The sequence below is a fragment of the Rhincodon typus genome, chromosome 17, assembly GCF_021869965.1.
Source record: "Rhincodon typus isolate 14 chromosome 17, sRhiTyp1.1, whole genome shotgun sequence".
Lineage (NCBI taxonomy): Eukaryota > Metazoa > Chordata > Chondrichthyes > Orectolobiformes > Rhincodontidae > Rhincodon > Rhincodon typus.
Window position 1 is genome coordinate 27533092 of NC_063348.1, and position 19144 is coordinate 27552235.

Sequence of the window (19144 nt, forward strand, 5' to 3'; positions counted from 1 at the left end):
ACAATTCTCCTAAACTCCAGGAATGATAGGTCTAACCTCTTCATCCCAGAAATCAGCCTAGTGAATCTCTTTCAAATTGCCTCCAATACCAATATATCTATTCTTAAATATGGATACCAAAAGCATACTCAGTATTCCCAGCTGTGGCCTGTACAGTAGTAACAAGACTTCCTTATTTTCAAACTCTAACCACTGAGCAATAAAGGCTAAAATCCACTTTAAACAAAAACAGAAATTTCTGGAGAAACTCAGCTGGTTTAACAGTACCTGTGGAGAGGAAGAAGAGTCAAGAATTAAGGTCGTGTTCCTCCTCCAGAAGAGGGCTTTCATTTTTATGAAACATTTTTTATATCATCAGCAAATTAGGATACATTATAGTCTACCCTCTCCAAGTCATTAATATAGGTAGTAAATAATTAAAGCTGTTAAACTGATTTCTGGCACTCCACTAGTTACGTCTTTCCAACCTGAAAAAGACCCATTAATCCTCATTCTGTCTTCTGTGTGTTAACCAATCTTCACTCCATATTAATACATTATCCTCAACTGTGAGCACCTATCTTGTGCAATCACCTTTATGTGGCACCTTTATTGACTGACTGCCATCTGGAAATCCAAAGACAGTACCTTTTTGTCATTATTCATTCACGGAATGAGGGCATCATGGCTAGGCTAGCATTTAATACCCATCCCTAATTGCTCAGATGGCAGTTAAGAGTCATCCACATTGCTGTGGGTCTGGAGTCACATGTAAGCCAGACCAGGTGAGGTTGGCCGTTTCCTTCCCTAAAGCACATGAGTGACCAGATTGGTCTTTCCAACAATCAGCAATGGGTTCATGGTCATCATTAAATTCTTAATTCCAGATATTTATTGAATTCAAATTCCACCGTCTGCCGTGACAGGATTCAAGCCCATGTCCCCACAATATTACCTGGGTCTATGGATGAACAGTCCAGTGGTGATACCACTAGACTATCGTCTTTCCATTTACTGGTTCCCTTTTACCAACTCTGCTTGTTACATCCTAAAACTCTTCAAAAATAATAATGAATAACTTTGGTAGTGGAACACTGCACAAAAACATTTACCTGGGGTTCCAGAAGGCTTTGAAAAGGCTCATATGACTAACTTCATACAAAACTATCATATTTTATGATTTTATTCACCACTATCTCTTCTAGCAGATGTACATCATTGATTTTAAAAAAAACTGAGCAAGATTTGGTATGAGAATTTATACCACAGTAACACAGATTGCAGGTTCAAAGGACTGTATAGCTTATTCCTGTTCCTATTTCTTGTGTTCTTTTCAGTGATATGAATGAAAAGATTTGGTCACACAATCCTCCTTTGATTGAAGCATTGAAGAAGGTTACAGATGTTGTCACAGTAACAATGTCTATTCAAATAGACTTTTGTGCAAATGAAAAGAACCAGGTTTTTATCTTGAAACTTGAAAATGATTTTTGTCTTGAATTAGGTTTTTTTTCTCAAACTTTGTACCAAGATATAAACAAGTGTGCTCCATTTGAAATTGTTGAACCTGTCTGTACTGGTGGGTTTTTTACAGGAGTTTATTACCAGGGAAGGAAAGTCATTCACTGTTAAAAGCCTGAAAAGTGTGCAGCAGTAGTAATAGCTGCTGCTGGCTGTGAAGTACTTAAGTATTCCTTCATTTGGTAAAATAGGTACTCATATTCTGCATGGCTCCAATTGGACCTTTTTCAGACCATCTGTTCTAAATGGGGCTGGGTGTTATTTTGGGGTCACCCCAAAGGGACATCTGCCTGCTATTCTGACAGAATGATGAAGAGTCCATCACTTTGCTGCCTCTTTTTCAGGATGAGTCAGAACAGGAAGGCCAATTATGAACCTTCCCAGGATGTATTTAATCAGGGCAGAGGTGCGAGGAATGCAGGGTCCCTACCTGCCATCCTCCCACCTGATGAAATGACCATCACCAAACTCACCACAGCAGAGGGCCTTAAATTTCATCCCAATTTCTGTCTTCGGTCATTCTGAATTTCTCATTCTCCTTTTTAAACCTGTTTATAACTTGTGTAATACTTTCCCTTCGTTTTCAATAATGAGTCTGCAGCTACACTTTGTTCCCACAGATTATTACACTTTGATCCTAAAGAAAGAATTTACTGAAAATTACCCTGAACTTCCTAAGTTGAAGTTTATGGTCAAAGGCTTCATTCACATCTTCCTAAACTTGACAATTTAAAGACAAACATGAAACCAGCAACTCCCTGTTTGGATGATTTCCCAGACAAATAGTCAAAGCTTTTTGTACCATAGCAATGCAATGAAAGCAATGGGTGATGAGGAAACAAATAAAATGATATCAGAGCATATAGCTGATTCAAACTGCTTTCTGGATATCACCCAGCATCATGAGTGTCTTATTGTTTACTGAGGCATGACTTCCACACCACCTGTCAACTATTTTGAACCACGTGCTTCTACGCACTTCATCCCCAGTGTAAAATTATCAACTAAAATAAATAATATTACCTTTTTGATGCAGAACCAATGCTGAGCTTCAGTTACTTGACCATGGTAATTTGTGTTCAGGCCATCCTCCAGGTGATCATTTCAGTGGTGACATATGCTAGTTATTAACCACCAGCTATTAAGCCCTAACTAAATAACCTGTATGCATTCTGTGATGGCTTGGGAATGAAAACGGGTTATGACCTTTTCGACTAAACTCAGCTCCATTTAAACTGCCCAAAATTTGCACTGTACAATAGTATGACAGCGTGTTTTTGTTACGTGTTCTATTTTGGGTTGAAATCTTGTTGTGATATATGGACAATTTATATATTTATTTCAAACTGATTAATTCCTTTGTTCAAACAGCAAAAATGCCTCCTACAAATGAATTGAATTAGGTTTATTGTCACATGTTCTCACATGAGTACAGTGAAAAGTTTACATGTCGCCACTTACGACGCCATCTTGGGTGCTAAGGTACCTAGGTACAGAGCCTTGGTACAAAGCAGAAAAAGAAAACCAAGTTTAGAAAGTTAAACATTTACAGTCCCTCTTACTAATAAGTAGAAGAACAAAGAAACACAACTAACGGTTCAACACCACAATCCATGAGCGTCTGGCCGTGCTGGCACCACCCCACCCCCCCACCCCCTTCCCCGGGCTTGATCTTGTCCATGCTGCTGGCCTGGAATGAGTCAGAGCTTTGTTCTTAACATTACTTGGCACAATTTCATGTTTTAAACATGAAATGCAACATTTTCTTTGTATGTGCACAGACAGTATGCAAAAAACCTCTTTCCCTACTGAGGCAAATGATTTTGGAAGGTATTGGCATCATAGTTTCCTCCCACTGTTGAAAGTAGTGAAACTATGAATAAACTTCCAAGAGTAAGTGAAGGCAACTTTTACCTAACTTGGTGGTTGGGAAATCTGCAGGATGGAGGAATGCTGATTTTACACTCCACACATTGTCTAATTTTCCTTGAATTGAATTTAACAAATAGTGCAATGCAAACATTGAACACAACCCTATCAGTTTCCTGGCTGGCAGAATTGATTAAAACTGCTCCCATTGGACAAGAACACAAGAACTAGGAGCAGGAGTAGGCCGTCTGGCCCTTCGAGCCTGCTCAGCCATTCAATAAGATCATGGCTGATCCTTTCGTGGACTCAGATCCACTTACCCACGTTCTCACCGTAACCCTTAATTCCTTTATTGTTCAAAAAAAATCTACCTTTTTTTAAAAGCGTTTACTGAAGTAGCGTCAACTACTTCACTGGGCAAGGAATTCCATAGATTAACAACCCTCTGGGTGAAGAAATTCCTTCTCAGTTCAGTCCTAAATCTGTTCCCTCTAATCTTGAGGCTATGCCCTCTTGTCCTAGCAAGATGTAAACAGAATTCGTTTTCACCTCCTGGGTTTCGCAGCCAACAATTTTAGATGAAAATTGCTTGCATTAAAGTTGTTTGCAGAGTAAATGTAATTTTCCAGTGAGTCATGATCTGAATGATTGTGGAGCAGGTACAAGGGGCTGTATGACTTTAACCTATTCCTGTGCCAAAATAGGGTGTGGCTTTGACCATGACTTGGGTACCATTTATTGTTCCGATCTGGAACTGGTGCAGCCAGCTGGAAGCAATCTTACTGTCTTGGATGAAGATGTACCATGGGCCCTCTTGTGACACAGTGGTAGTGTTCCTACCTCTGGACTGAGGGGCAATTCAAGTCTCACCTGCTTCAGAGGTGTGTAGTAACATCTCTGAACAGGTTCAACAGAAAAATAGGTTAAATTAAGGTGTACCATTTCTGGCCATTGTCAGGTATTGCTTCTCAGTCTATTGCTGGTTTTGTTCAGGGTAATATGCCTTTTCCATGAGAGGCTGTGTCAACTTTTGAGTCCAGTGAACATAGTTTTCCTGTCCAGAGTTAAATGTTGTCTTCTGTTTGGGATTAGTTGTTGTTCCTGTGGATGCAGGTTCCTGGCTGTAGTTCTATCTACAGTTAGATGCAGCTTTCCTGTATTGCAGCTCAAAGTTAAGTGCAATTTTCCAGCGAAAGATAGAGGTCATTTTGCTTTCTGGAATTTGATGCTATCTTGCTATTGGGACGGATGAGTAACATTCTTTGTGTGGAAATAGGTGAAGCTTTTGTCTTGGATTTAGATGTAAATTTTTACGAAAGCAATTGATCTCTACAAGTAGAAGTGTTGTTTTCCTTACTGGCTTTAATGTAATTTTTTTCAGGAGAAATGCATTTTTATAATCCAGAGTTGTATACAAACTTCCTGTTCAGAATTAAATGCAGTTTTCCTTTTATGGAACTAAGTGTTGTTTTCCTACTTGGGTTTCTGTGCCATTTGCTAACATCATTTAGCTTTGTAATTCAGACAGGGCTGTCCATAGATCATCAAGGGGGCCAAGATATCCCTTACTGTTAATAGCTGTGACACTATTCTGAACAATCTAGGAACTTGTCAAGATCACAGTATGCTGTGGCCAAAATTTGTTAGGTAACATTACAGTATGAAGGTTTATTTTTAGTACAGAGCATGAACCTTTTGTGTACTTAAACTTTCTGCAGTGCAGTGGATATTACATGCTGAAGAAGATACTAACTTATAAATGAAGAAAAGACACATCTGAGTTGTATCAAGTTTTTAACTTTATTACACTGACTTTGATCTAAAAATGTAGATATATATTTGGTTTGCTTGTAGGTCACACAAAGCAGTAAAATGCTGCCAATAAATTCCATTGTACAAACTTGTAAATTCTTCAAGTGCTGCCAATGAGTCCAGTTTGCAGGTTCTTAGGGAAAATAATAACATTTTAGTGAGTGTATCTCTTTGATCCAGCTATCAACAAAACCAATCTCTTTTAACTCCAAACATCATCTCTGGTTCTAATGATGCTCTCATCCTCCAAAAATGTGGGGGTGGGAAAGGAGTTATATAAGCTGCAATAAATAATTTTCTTTAATATGGCCATCAGAATTATTGTGCTCTTTCAAATTTGAAAGAAGAATTATGTCTCAGCAGGGTCAAAGGCTTGTAAATTTCAACAGTCATTTTGGGTTAAAGTCCCTAAACTGCCTGACACTTGAACGTTCCTCGACATAGCTCATTTACGCTTGCTAGAACTGATCTCTGTGAATAAACAGGGACTGGTTCTCTGCAAAAAAAAAGGGAATATGTTCACACTGAGTATCGTTCTTGAATTAACTGGGAGCAAGGAGAACGGTGAGGGTGCACATTGTTCTCTGTCACTTATTCTATGTCAGTGAATAAGAAATAAAATTAGGATTGATGTCCTTTGAAGTGCGGTTTATATAATATAAATCCATATAAGACCATGAGATAGGAGGCTATTCAGGTGCACCATTCTGATCTGATAATCTTCAATTCCACATTCATGCTTTTTCTTCACAACTGTTGATTCCTTTACTAATTAAAAAAATCTATCTATCTTCGCCTTGAGTAGACTTAACCGAGCCTCAATAGCAGCCTTCGTGGTAAACAATTCCACAAATTCACTACCCTCTGATGGAAGAAATTCCTTCTCATCACTGTCTTAAATGAGTGATCCCATATTGAGATTATGTTCCCTAGTCCTAGACTATCCCACAAGGGGAAACAACCTCTCGGCATCTGTCCTTTCAAGTCCTGTAAGAATCTTGTATGATTCAATAAGATTGCATCTCATTCTTCTGAATTCCAATGAGTACAGGCCTAACCTAAACAACCGCTCCTCATAAGACAATCTCTCCATAAGTGATATCAGCCTAGTGAACTTTCTCTGGACTGCCTCCAATGCTAGTATATCTTTCCTTAGTTAAGGGTCCCAAATCTGTTCACAGTATTCCAAGTGTGGTCTTACTAGTGCCTTGCATAGATTTTGCAAAACCTCCCTACTTTGGTACTCCATTCCCTTTTGAAATAAAAGCCGACATTTTCTGTTACCTGCTGAACTTGGCTGCTAACATTTTGTGACTCATGGATGAGGACTGCCAATTCCTCCATTCTGTAGCTTTCTACAGTCTTTCTCCATCGTAATAATATTTGCTCCTCCTTCCTGCCATAGTGCATGTCCTTAAACTTTCTCACATTCTATTCCGTCTGCCAAGTTTTTTTTGACCACTTACTGTCTATTTCCCTCTGCAGACTCTGTCATCCTCACCACTTGCCTTTCACCCTTTTTATTTTGTGATGTGGAGGTGCTGGTGTCGGACTGGGGTGGGCAAGATCTGATGTCATACGACACCAGGTTATAGTCCAACAGGTTTATTTGAAATCACAAGCTTTTTGAGCACCGCCCCTCCATCAGGTAAAGTGTAGAGAGGCACCTAGGCACAGAATTTATAGCAGAGATCAAAGAGATCATACAAATGGTGTGAGTGGAGTGTTGACAGGTCAAATAATAAGTCTCTGCAGATGCTCAAGTGTCAGACCTTGTGAGTAAAGTGTCAACAGATGAAGGGATGACCTATAATCCAACTAATTGAGGCAGAGAGATCATTACAAAAAATTGAAAATAACGTGGTGCTGGAGACAAACCAAATGACTGGAATAACATGATAGTATAAGAGTCACATGCCGAGGGTCTAACCAAAGTAACAAGTAATCCAAAGCCATATAAACTAATTGAGGTAGAGAGATCATAACAATTTATCAAGGTAACTGTATCAATACAGGACTGTAAGGAAGGTTTTACAGATATAGAACAGTATGGCAGGGTTACATAGAGCATGACATGAACCCAAGATCACAGTTGAGGCCCCTTCATGGGAATGAAACTTAGCTATCGGTTTCTGCTCTAAGTCTGCATTGTTGTATATCACAAAGGCCACCTTGGAGGGGCTTCCCTGGAGATTGGAGGGTGAATGTTTCTGACAGCTGCTGAAGTATTCCCCTACTGGGAGGGAACATTCCTTTCTGTTGATTGTTGTTTGGTTTCCATTCATCCATTGTCGTGTCATCTGCAGCGTATGGGGTAGACAACACTGGCCGAATCACATGAGTATTTGCCATGTACACAGTGGATGGCGTTCCCACATGTGATGCTAAGTGTCCATGTTGATGATCTGACATGTCTTGCAGAGGTTGCTGTGGCAAGGTTGTAGTTGATGTTGTCCTGAAGCCTGGGTAGTTTGCTGCGAACGATGGTCTGAGGTTTGGTGGTTGTCTGCCGTCACACCTCTTGTACACTCCTCAAACATCTCTTACACCAGCTCTACAGCAGACGCCACAATCTTGAAATGGAGATAGTCCACAATCCACATTCTCAGCTTGTGCTTAGGATACAGTGGACCAGCTACGATAGACTGCCAAGCAGATGAGGCAATGGAACTACACCACCTACATGCACACCACAAAGAAACTGGAGAAACTTGGCATCACCACCAGGAGTAACTATGCCTCCCCTGGTACCATGGTTGAAACTGGTACCACCACAGGGAAATCCATCGTCAACCTGTCTGACCACACCCTTCAACCAGATGAAATTGAAAATCTCAGCCGAGGGCTCAATTTCTGCTCCAGTACCAAAATGGATCCCATTGGTCTCACAGCAGAGGAATTCATCAGGCGAATGAGACTGCAGGAATTCTTCCACAAACCCCAAGATGTTAGCAGCGAACCCAACGAGACAACCAACGAACCGGAACAGTCAACAGAGGTCCGCAGTGCAGTGACCAAAGAAGAAAGAGTCAAATTGGACTGCTCCAGAAGCCTGCTGTCCTAGGTTCGACATGTATACTCAAGCCGTCAGGAGGCAATGTGTTGATGCCAGATTCATCAGCTGTGCTCACAAGATGGTGCAGAATGTCACCCAAGCACAATGCATCACCATCCATGGTCTCAAGACCAATTGCAACATTGTCATCAAACCAGCAGACAAAGGAGGAGCCATCGTCATACAGAATAGAACGGACTACTACAAAGAAGCATACCGACAACTGAACAACCAGGAACACTACAGACAACTACCTGCTGATCTGACCAAAAGATCACCCCCATCAACTCAGCTAGATCAAAACCTGTGATCCAGACCTTCAGAGTATCCTATGCAGTCTCATCCTGCATACTTCTCGCATAGGAGACTTCTACTGCCTTCTGGAGATATGATGAGACGTCCAAGTGTGTTGGCTTTGTGTATCAGGCAATTGGTCCTGTGTTGAAAACCTCTCTCTGGCTACATCAAGGGCATCTTGAAACCCATCATACAAGGAACCCCCAGCTTCTGTCACGACACTACAAACTTCTTACAGAAACTAAGCACCACGGACCAGCCGAAGCAGGAACATAACTCGCCACAATGGATGTTTCAGGACTCTACACCAGTAACCCCCACAATGATGGCATCACTGCAACCGTCTTAGTACTCAACACCAATAACTGCCAATTTCCAGGCACCATCCTACAACACATCTGCTTCATCCCTCAACCATAATGTTCTTCACCTTTGACATCCAGCTGTTTATCCAGGCACAAGGAACAGCCATGGGGATAAAGTTTGCACCCCAATACGCCAACATCTTCTTGCACAAGTTCGAGCAAGAGTTTTTTTTTTTTTTTTTGCTGCACAGGACCTCCAACCAACGCTATACACCAGATACATCAACGACATTTTCTTCCTTTGAACTCATGGCGAGGAATCCCTGAAATGACTACACAACAATATCAACAAGTTTCATCTCCCCATCAGACTTACCATGGACTACTCTTTAGAATCAGTCTCATTCATGGACACATACGTCTCCATCAGGGATGGTTACCGCAAGTCCACAGATAAACTCCAATGCTGCACTTCTCTAGCTTCTACCCTAAACATGTTAGAGAAGCCACCCCCTAAGGACAAGCCCTGCATATGCACGGGATCTTCTCAGGCAAGAAGGAAGGCAATGGACATCTAAAGATGCAGAAATATGCCCTCCTAAAAACAGGATACGATGCTCAACTCATTGAATACCAGGTCCAACATGCTACAGCAAAAAAAAAATTGTAAAGACCTCCTCAGAAGACAGGCACTGGACACGACCAATAGAGTATATTTGTCATCCAGGACTCCCCAGAGTATGTTCTCCGCAGCCTTTAACATGTCATCAGTGATGATGAACATCTTGCTAAGATCATCCTTACACCTCCAAAACAACTGCCAAAACTTAAACAGACCATTGGTCACAGAAAACTACCCAGTCTTCAGGACAACATCAACCACAACATCACTCAACCCTACCCCAGCAACCTCTGCAAGACATGCCAGATCATCAACACGGATACTAACATCACATGGGAACACTACTCACCACGTACACAGTAGATACTTATGTGATTAGGCCAATGTTGTCTACCACATATGCTGCAGGCAAGGATGCCCTGAGGCATGGTATATTGATGACACCACGCAGACGCTACGACAACGGATGAATGAACACCATGCAACACTTGCCAGACAGAAATGTTCCCTCCCAGTGACAAAACATTTCAGCGGTCAAGGACATTCAGCCTCTGATCTTTGGGTAAGCGTTCTCCAAGGTGACCTTCGAGATACACAATGCAGAATCACCACGCAGAAACTGATAACCAAGTTCCGTTAGCCTCTTCCTCACTGGAATATATATCTTTGAGCCGTGAACTATTTTCTTAAATGTCTGTCATTGTTCCTCAACTGCCTTGATGCTAAACTCTCCCTTCCCAGTCCATATTCAGCCAGCTCTGCCCTCATTCTTTTGTAATTACTCTTAGTTTGAGCGGGAGGAACTTGAATCAGAAACAAGTATGCTAAGCTTAAATGAATGCTACATTCTACCAGATTATTGTCACTGTTTCCTCAGGGATCTTCTAGTCTGATAGCATTTATTAAACCTGCCTCATTACATTTTACCAAATCTGAAATAACCTGATTGCTGGTTGGATCCACACCATGTTCTAGGAAACTACCCTGAATATACTCCATTAACTCTTCCTCATGGATTCCTCTGCCAATCTGACTATCCCAATCCACTTGAAGATTAAAATCTCACAAGATGAATGTGCTGCATTTACCTTTGTTAATGCCCTCGTTATCTCCCAATTCATTTTCTATCCCGACGTATGGCTACTGTTAGGGGGCCTATTGACTAGTTCTATTAGTATCTTCTTTCCCATTTTATAACTTGCTTCCAGCAATATGGATTCTATGTCTTCCAATCCAAGAATATTTGTTGAAATCATACAAATTGCAACTTGTACCAACAATGCTACTCCACCACCCTTTCCCCTGGCCTGTTCTTTTGAAAAGTCATATACATCTGAATATTTCGTTCCCAGCTGTGATCTTCTTCTAATGTTGTGTCCGTAATGGCTACAAGATCGTATACTTGTATTTGTGCCATTATTCATTTAATTGGTTCTAAATACTGTGCACAATCAAGCAAACAGCCATTAAGTTTTCTTTTTACCTTTTTTTTTTCCCCCTTTTGACCCTATTTACTGCTGTTTTTCTGTTTTGTATACTCCTTCCCCTCCTGTCCCATCTGGGTATCATTATTCAAACAACTGCACTGTAATGCTGCCATATCATCATGTTTTGTAAGCCTACATTTCCTGTCTCCCAAATTCCCAACCCCCGGACGCACCCCCCTAGTTTGTTTTAAAGCCCTCTCTGAGCTCTATTTATTTGATTGATTCACCAGGATTCTAGTCCCAGCACATTTCAAGTGAAGCCTATGCCACCAGAGCAGTTGCCTTCTACGCAAGGATTGGTGCCAGTGCCCCACAAAATGAAACCCATTCTACCGACGCAAACCTTTAAGCCACGCATTTAGCTCCTTGACTTGATTTACCTTAAGCCAATTATCCCTAGCTGAGGTAGTATGGACAAGGAGTGAACTCTGATATTGAGCAGGGCAGGGAAATCCCTACATTGAATTAAGAAGACATTAGATGGGGGACCCTCGTGTATTTCTAGATGACTGAATTAAGATTGGCCAAATGAGCACCCTCAATAATACTCCAATGATTAAAAATAAAAACATAAGAAATGGGAGCAGGAGTAGGTGATTTGGCCCCTCAAACCTGCTCATCCATTCAAAAAGATCATGGCTGATCTGATTGTTGCCTTAATTCCACTTTCCTGCCTGATGCCCATAACTCTCCACTTTCTTGTAGATAAAACTCTGCAGTGACTGTTCCAGGACCCAACATCTATCACCCTCTGAGGCAGAGAGTTCCAAAGAGCAACAACCCTCTTTTTATCTCTGTCTTATTTGGTAAACCCCTCACTGTGTCCCTATTTCTAGATTTCCCCATGAGGGAACACCTCTTCTCAGCACCTTCTCTATCAAGCCCCCTCAAAGGCCTGCAGGTTTAGTGTCATTGGTTTAGGATGGGAAATTTCAGCTTTGGTTGCATACTCCTTGTTGTTATGTAGTAACCTCACTGGACGTTTGTAATGAAGATTGATAGCATTTCAGCCAAGCCTAATTCTATCTCCAAAATAGTCAGTATCCACTATACCAAAGGAGGATATTGCAAAGATACTGGTGTCTATGGGATCATACATAGCAAAGGTCATTGCTTGTGGTAACAGTATTCATAAAATATCTGGTTTTCAATGAGCAGACTATTAACCAAAGACATATAGAGGCATGTACAGGATCTTAAAGAATGTATCCCATGTTAAAACATCGTATGATGCTAGCAAAATTTGGAGAATGCACTGCTGCATTTTCTAAACAACCACCTTTAAGATATTTTGACAGATGTTGAAAATTATTCGGTTAATTCAATTCCATTTGCTTTACCTTTTCCTGGCACAAATTTTGGCCAGATTATCCTTTCATGTAGATCGCCAATACTGCAATATATACTTCAACAGGGAACCATTACCTAAATAACCCAAAATGATTTGACTCTTGGCTTCTGACAGTGATATCTGCTTCAGTGTTCCTAGCCCAGAGCTACGTATTGTCGAGTACTTAGTAAGAGTTGGCCCTAGATTTAAAGGCAGAGTGAAGCTAAGAGTGAGTTAGCTGAAACAGTCTTTGGAATTTTCAACATATCATTAACAGACGCCTGTGGATAGAGCGAGAGTAAGTAACAAACTGCAGAAAGCAAAGGAAACAATGCATCGCATCAGATCAGCAATAGAGGTTTCTGTTTAAAAGTTTGTGTGGAAATTACCCTCAAGCAGCTGCCTATGAGCAGCCCTTCACCAGCACATGACTGTTTAAAGTAGACATCAATCCACACAGTGCTTGTTGCTTAGAAGCACACATGATTTAAAAGCATCACTCTTGAAAAATGGCTAACTAGATTCGCCAAGAAATTATCCTTTTGGAGAAGGAATGTGCAATGATCAAGATGTTTAAAAACTGAAGAGTTTATTTTGTCGTTTATTCCATTGCTTTCTTATTGCCATTGTATACGATTCCTATTCATTTAAGTATGGTCCACCCACTAAAGTTTCCATCCAAGATACAGTTTCAAAGTCGGCACAACTGCCAGTACCCATTGCACTGACTCAGCTGGTGCCTCTGTCAGTGCTAGTATGCTAAGTGAGCTGAGGAGAACTAGCATTCAATGGGACAAAAATGGGTCTCACTGTTGGGCTTCAAGTCAGAATTTGCCTGGATCCACAAAGAGTCTAAGTAAAAAATATTTGTAGGTTATGATGTCCAGAGAGACTGATTAACTTTTCAAAAAGATATGAATTTTCCAGTGACCAACAGAATCGCACAAGATTTCATGTCATAAGCTTTTACTATAACAAACACACTGAATTTAACATTGACATAATGTTGCTTTGTAAGCAACTAAAAAACTGCAGAAGATATACTTTCCCAGCAAACTAATTAATACAGCTGAATCTCAATAACACATTTTAAATTTATTATTTTCACAGCAGATATGTAGCCCTGTGGATTAAATCTAAATCTCTCCTGGTATTTTAGTAGGCTGTCATCTCCCTGTCACATTGGATGAACCTCCCAGTAGCCTTCTGAAAGTCCCATCACACAATATCTTCAGTTTCATTGTCCATGGTCTTTAATCTCTACAAATCCTGTCTCTTCAAACAATTGATCCATTTTCACAAATATTTTGCTCAGACTAACATTACAAAAAAAAAACACTTTTTTTCCCCCCATCTTGGCACAGCAGTAACAGTTTCTAGTCTCCTGTCCAGGTCTCTCTATCTGGCTGAGTCTCGGACCATACACTCATGCAAACATGAGGAGCAAGAATGGGCTGAGTGGCCCCTCAAGCCTGTTCTGCCGTTCGATACAATGATGGCTGAACTGATACTGGTCTCGACTCCAGCTGTGTCCAACAAAACCAGCTGCTCCTCTTCTCTATTAAGGAATGAAACCTGGCACTTGGTTTTCTATGGATTTTGTTCTGGTCCTCCACACTCCTGACAACCACATCACCTGGACCTGTCTATGGGCAGAGTTTAGGCTTCTTACCATCCTCCTTTTTCAGGACAGTTTATTATAACATGAAATTATAGTAAACATTTTAAAGCATAGCTGGTTATTATAACATCTGTAGGGGAAAAAAAAAAATTTACATGGTTATTGTTGGGGTTCGAGGGTTTGAGCTATAGGGAGAGGGTGAATAGGCAAGGATGTTTTACCCTGGAATATCAGAGGCTGAGGGATGACTTTACAGAGGTTTATAAAATCATGAAGGTCTTAGGGTGAATAGGCAAGGTCTTTTTTCCCAGGTAGGGGTGTCCAAAACTAGAAGGCATAGGTTCAAGGTGAGAGGAGAAAGATTTAAAAGGGAAGCCTTTTCATGCAGAGGGTGGTGTGTGTATGGAATGAGCTGCCAGAGGAAGTGTGGAGGCTGGTACAATTACAGCATTTAAAAGGCATCTGGATGGGTATATGAATAGGAAGGGTTTAGAGAGATAGGGGTCAAATGCTGGCAAATGGGACTAGATTAATTTAGGATATCTGGTCAGTGTGGATGAGTTGGACCAAAGGGTCTGTTTCTGGGCTGTACAAACTTGACTCTGACTCTATCTAACATTCACATGACCCCCTTTTAAAAATGACCATAGCACTGATTTTTTTTTTTAAGATTCTACCACCAAAGTAAAATCTGGCAAGCATTCTAGCAGCTAAATTATCCCCTAAGGTGCTTGGGGTGAATGGGATCAAAGGTTAGGGGGAGAAAACAGGATTAGGCTATTGAGTTGGACAATCGGCCAAGATTGTGAAGAATTGCAGAGCAGGCTCAAAGGGCCGACGAGCTTCCTCCTGCTCCTATCTTCTATGTTTCTATGTAAATAGCATTCTTTCCCTTTTTTGCCACATTCTATAATTTTGCATTGGCAACACTATAATGGTTAACCAGTGACAACCAATTGCACATGACCACTAAAATGTGAAGTACAGTTTGTATGTGTTCTTAAGAGTCCTCACTTTGCATATGAGAATTTATTTTGTTACTGGTCATTTCAATTCTTTTCAATCCACACAGAATCTCTCTCTTTCTTGATTATTTTGCATGTACGGTGTTTCCATGCATTAGTTAAGTTTTTATCGTAGTTTTGCATCCTTCACGTTTTTTTTTTAAAAATCCTAATTGTGCACAATCTGGACGCTGAGATAGTATTTGCAGTGGGCATGAACGTTTCACAACTTGTTTGATCGGTTTACTTTATGAACAACAACATTGCTAATTTCTGGCAAACTGCTTAGCTGTTGGGTACTGGCAGCTGTAAACTGAAATCCCCTGTCATTGTTCTTTTGACTGGATTCAGCAATTTGTTACAAGTCAGACATTTAACCAGAGTTTTCATTTTCTTTTGAAGCAGAATCAGAACAGTGTGGCACAAGCTCTAAGTCTTGATATCCTTCAGTCCATGTCTGCTATTTTTAAATGTCTAAGTTTGTGAAGAATATCTCAAACAGCCAAACATCCAAATCACCCTACGTTATAGTTTAATACACTTCATGTTTAAAATCCAAGATCAGTTCTATTCTGGAGTTCATGATCATGATTTAACGCTTTCACAGGAGACTCCGTTTCAAAACTGAACTTCATGTTTAAAAAAAAACCGTCTTCTGTGAAATAAAAACCTCCTTTATTTCCTTCTAAGAACACGTCAAGAAATTAGTCAAAACATTTTGATGCTCTTTTTTTTGGTTTGCAGATTATCTTAATTACTTTGTGGCTTTCATCTTAATCCTCAATTCAAGTTTTGTCCATGTATTTTCAAGCAAGAATGATTGTTTTTTCATTCTGAAATCTGAATTTATATTAAAAGCATGAATCCTTCGTAACTCTATTGTGTCATTATTGGGCAAGCCACTCTGCTCCAAAGCAGTTCTTTCCTTTGTTTCATCATTAGCTTTTAAGTAATATTGCCATCTGCTTTGTCACACTTTGCTCACATTTTGCCTGCATTTTATGTTTCGACAGCTGTAAGCCACCTCTGACTAATGTTTGAAGTCTGATGCTCCAGTGTCTTTTTAACAAGAGCAATTTGATTTTCTGACTCTCCACAATTGCAAGAATAATTTTCTATACAGTGTTAAAGAAAGTCATGAATTCTTGTTTGTCACCCAATTTTTGTGGTATGATTTCGCTTTTATAGCCAAAGTGTGTTTTTTCTGGAACCACTGGAAACTGGAATATTTTATCTCCAGCTAAATATTTTCTTCAAAAAAAATCCACATGAATCCCACAATTGCAGGGCCAGAAATTAAATCATGTTTTAGTTAAATGCATACAAAGGAACACGTAAATAACTCCTGTCAATACTCCAGAACAAAACATTTTCCTGAGGGAAATTCCCATAATCCGGCAACATCAGCGACTGCACAGAATCAGTGTCTCCAAGAATAATAATTTGCTCTAAAAACAAAAAAAAAGCTGGAAAACGCTGCAGGTCAGACGTATTTCTGGACAGAAAGAGATATTTTAGGTCGAAGACCTTGTATTCAACTTGAAATGTTAACTCTGTTTTCTTTCCACAAATGCTGCCTGATCTGCTTAATTTTTAACATGTTTTTTGCTTTTATTTCAGGCTTCTAGCATCTGCAGTATTTTGCTTTTGTAACAATTTGCTTGCCTGCCTCATCAAACTTAAATGAATACCATTTTTAAACAGAAGTCTTCCATAATTTCCTACATTCTGTCTACTGTCACAGTGATTACCAGAGAATCAGTAGGTTTGTCAATCTTACATTGGACAACACTACAGTTTTGGTTTTTAAATCCAGCATTCTACCATCACATCCCTATTTTTAATGAACATAAGTAACATCCTGGTACCCTTGAAACAAATAATTAGTTTTCACTCTGTCTTACTTTTCTGAGGGGAGTCTGTTTATTCCCCCACACTATTTATTCAGGTTGACAAAACCTCTTTTTCCTATTTGTGAGTTCACAAACAATAGTCTGCTCACTTGCTTGTGTGACAACACAATCATTAGCCTTTATACAGCCTGTTTTAGAAATGTTGTGGTCTTCCAGGTGGGACCTTATTCCCAAAGGGATACACTATATTTAAATTGTTCCATTAGCATCCTACCTCTATGGTTTTCAAAGTGTTGTTAAGCCAGCATAGACCTATACTTTCACTCATCAGTTTTTCTTTCAAATTCCATAAGTCCAATTCTGATCCTTCCTTAAATTTTAACCTGTAAGCCTTCAGCACTGACTTTATGAGCAATGAGAATAGCAATTTTCATTGTACTGTAATCACAACACCGTATGCATGAAAGAAGTGAGAGTACTTCCAAAGATTTCCCCAAGAACACACCCTACAATAGAATGATCCAACTTTCTCTTGGTCATTGCTGTTTTGTAAAAATTTTCTCAAATGTCAAAATTCATTTCAACTCTTCCATTGAATTTAGACTCAAAATAAATATTCCTTGAGTCAAAACTCGGAATTAAATCTTATTCATTGTCAAGTTTTCCTGCTACTACTTATTCACATCAAAGCCTTTCTGTGACAAATAGAAATTTCCTCACCTCCTTTTATTCTTTTGAAATTTGAGATTTTTCTTTATTTCAACTCCTCTAACTTTTCTCTTTCTCGCTCCCTTTGGATTTCAAGAATTTTTCCTTGTTCTTTAAGACGCTATTTCAAGCTTTCACATTATGTTTCTTCCTTGAACTTCTGCATTTCAATGATTTCCCATTTTAACCCCTGTTTTCAAGTCTATCCCAATTCCTTTGTCCTTCTACCTATAAAATAGCTTGTTAGCTTTTGTAATTACAAAGTGGGACTTCCCTCTAGAAATGCCTGAGCAATATAAGTCACCATACTGAATTTTCAATGAATACAATAAAATTAAATATGTTTGTTTTCAATTCTGGAAAATTCTAGCCTACCTGTTGACCAACTTTTGGATTCAAATCCCCTAAGAGCTCATAATTGATTATGAATCCTATACAGACTGATAACTTAAAGAAATACGTTTTTCAATGAACAACAAAAGAAATCATGTGATTCTGTATTTGAGACTCTTACTGTAACAAATACACTAAACTCTACACATTCTTAACATTACTTTGTAGACAACAAATACACAGAAGTAATTTCTCCAACTAATAAAAACAGCCAAAAGCCCCACTCTCCATTTATATATTATGCAACATACTGAGCTGATGGGTAGCCTTGTTTTAAAAAAAATTGTTTCAACACATCTCTAGCCTGCCAGTGTCCTTCACTCAATGTCCTAGGTTTCACTGAACTGACTTCCCCCAATAACTCCTCAATTTTTAAATTTTTACAAGTCCCATAACTTCAAATTCTGAATCCATTCTCACCAGCATTTTGTTTGTTAGTTAACACAAAATATTCTTTCCTTCTGCTTAGCACAGCAGCACTTCCTGGTCTCCTCTTCAGATCTCATTGTTTAATAAGTAGAGTTTATGCCCAGCCTAGCTGTTGTGTCATGGTGTGAAACTTGGCAGTTAAGTTTCAATGGGCTTTGTCCTGGGCTTTTGTCTCCATGGAGGGGCCCAGGTGATCTTGTGCCTTGGGCACAGTTTAGGATGATCAGTATCTCCCTTTTATTTTTTAGCTAAAGGGAAACATTTTAAAATATAAATATTTTAGTGTCAAATTTGTAATAACATTTTAAAATATGGGGAAATCATCAGTCTTAAGGGATGCTACTTTGTCAACCTCTTCCAGTCATAGGTGGAAACTTGATTATCTTTTTAGCTAAAGGGCCTAAGGTCCATTTGTAATTCCCCTTGTATGTGCTTTCTTGATTCCAATCATATGCCTATCTAATAACACAAACTCCAATAGGGTCAATGGTGGTGGACATGCAAGCAGACTCCCAGTGTAAGTATTGAGATTACATTTTAAGGAATGTAATTCTTGTTTTGTTACCTAGTATCCCTGACCATTGATTTGGGATTTGATTATATCTGAATTAACCACTACTTTTGCAAAGCCCTTTGCTAATACTCTGACCTGGAAACACTACTTTGAACACTACTTAATGAAATAACAGGAGAATTAAACCAGTTTGGAGTTGATTTGATACATGCAAAGACTCTGTCAAAGTTTCATTTGTATATTCAACAGCGACTAATTTCTCTTTTTTTAATCCATACCTGAGAATTTTTTTAAAAGTTGACAAAGTAATCATCACAGGGATCGATTGTAAGAACACCTTTAAAA

At 39.5% G+C, this 19144-nt stretch overlaps 1 protein-coding gene and 1 long non-coding RNA gene across 2 annotated transcripts in view; one reads left to right on the forward strand and one right to left on the reverse strand.

Annotated features, from left to right (window-relative positions):
• dennd2b (DENN domain containing 2B) overlaps positions 1 to 19144 on the forward strand; it is a 397329-nt gene that overhangs the window by 37357 nt on the left and 340828 nt on the right. The window lies entirely within an intron of this gene.
• The window catches only part of LOC125485199, a 59806-nt gene continuing 45845 nt past the window's right edge, over positions 5184 to 19144 (reverse strand). The window contains exon 4 of the long non-coding RNA XR_007263940.1: positions 5184 to 5314. This is a non-coding gene — a long non-coding RNA (uncharacterized LOC125485199). The remainder of the gene's footprint in view (positions 5315 to 19144) is intronic.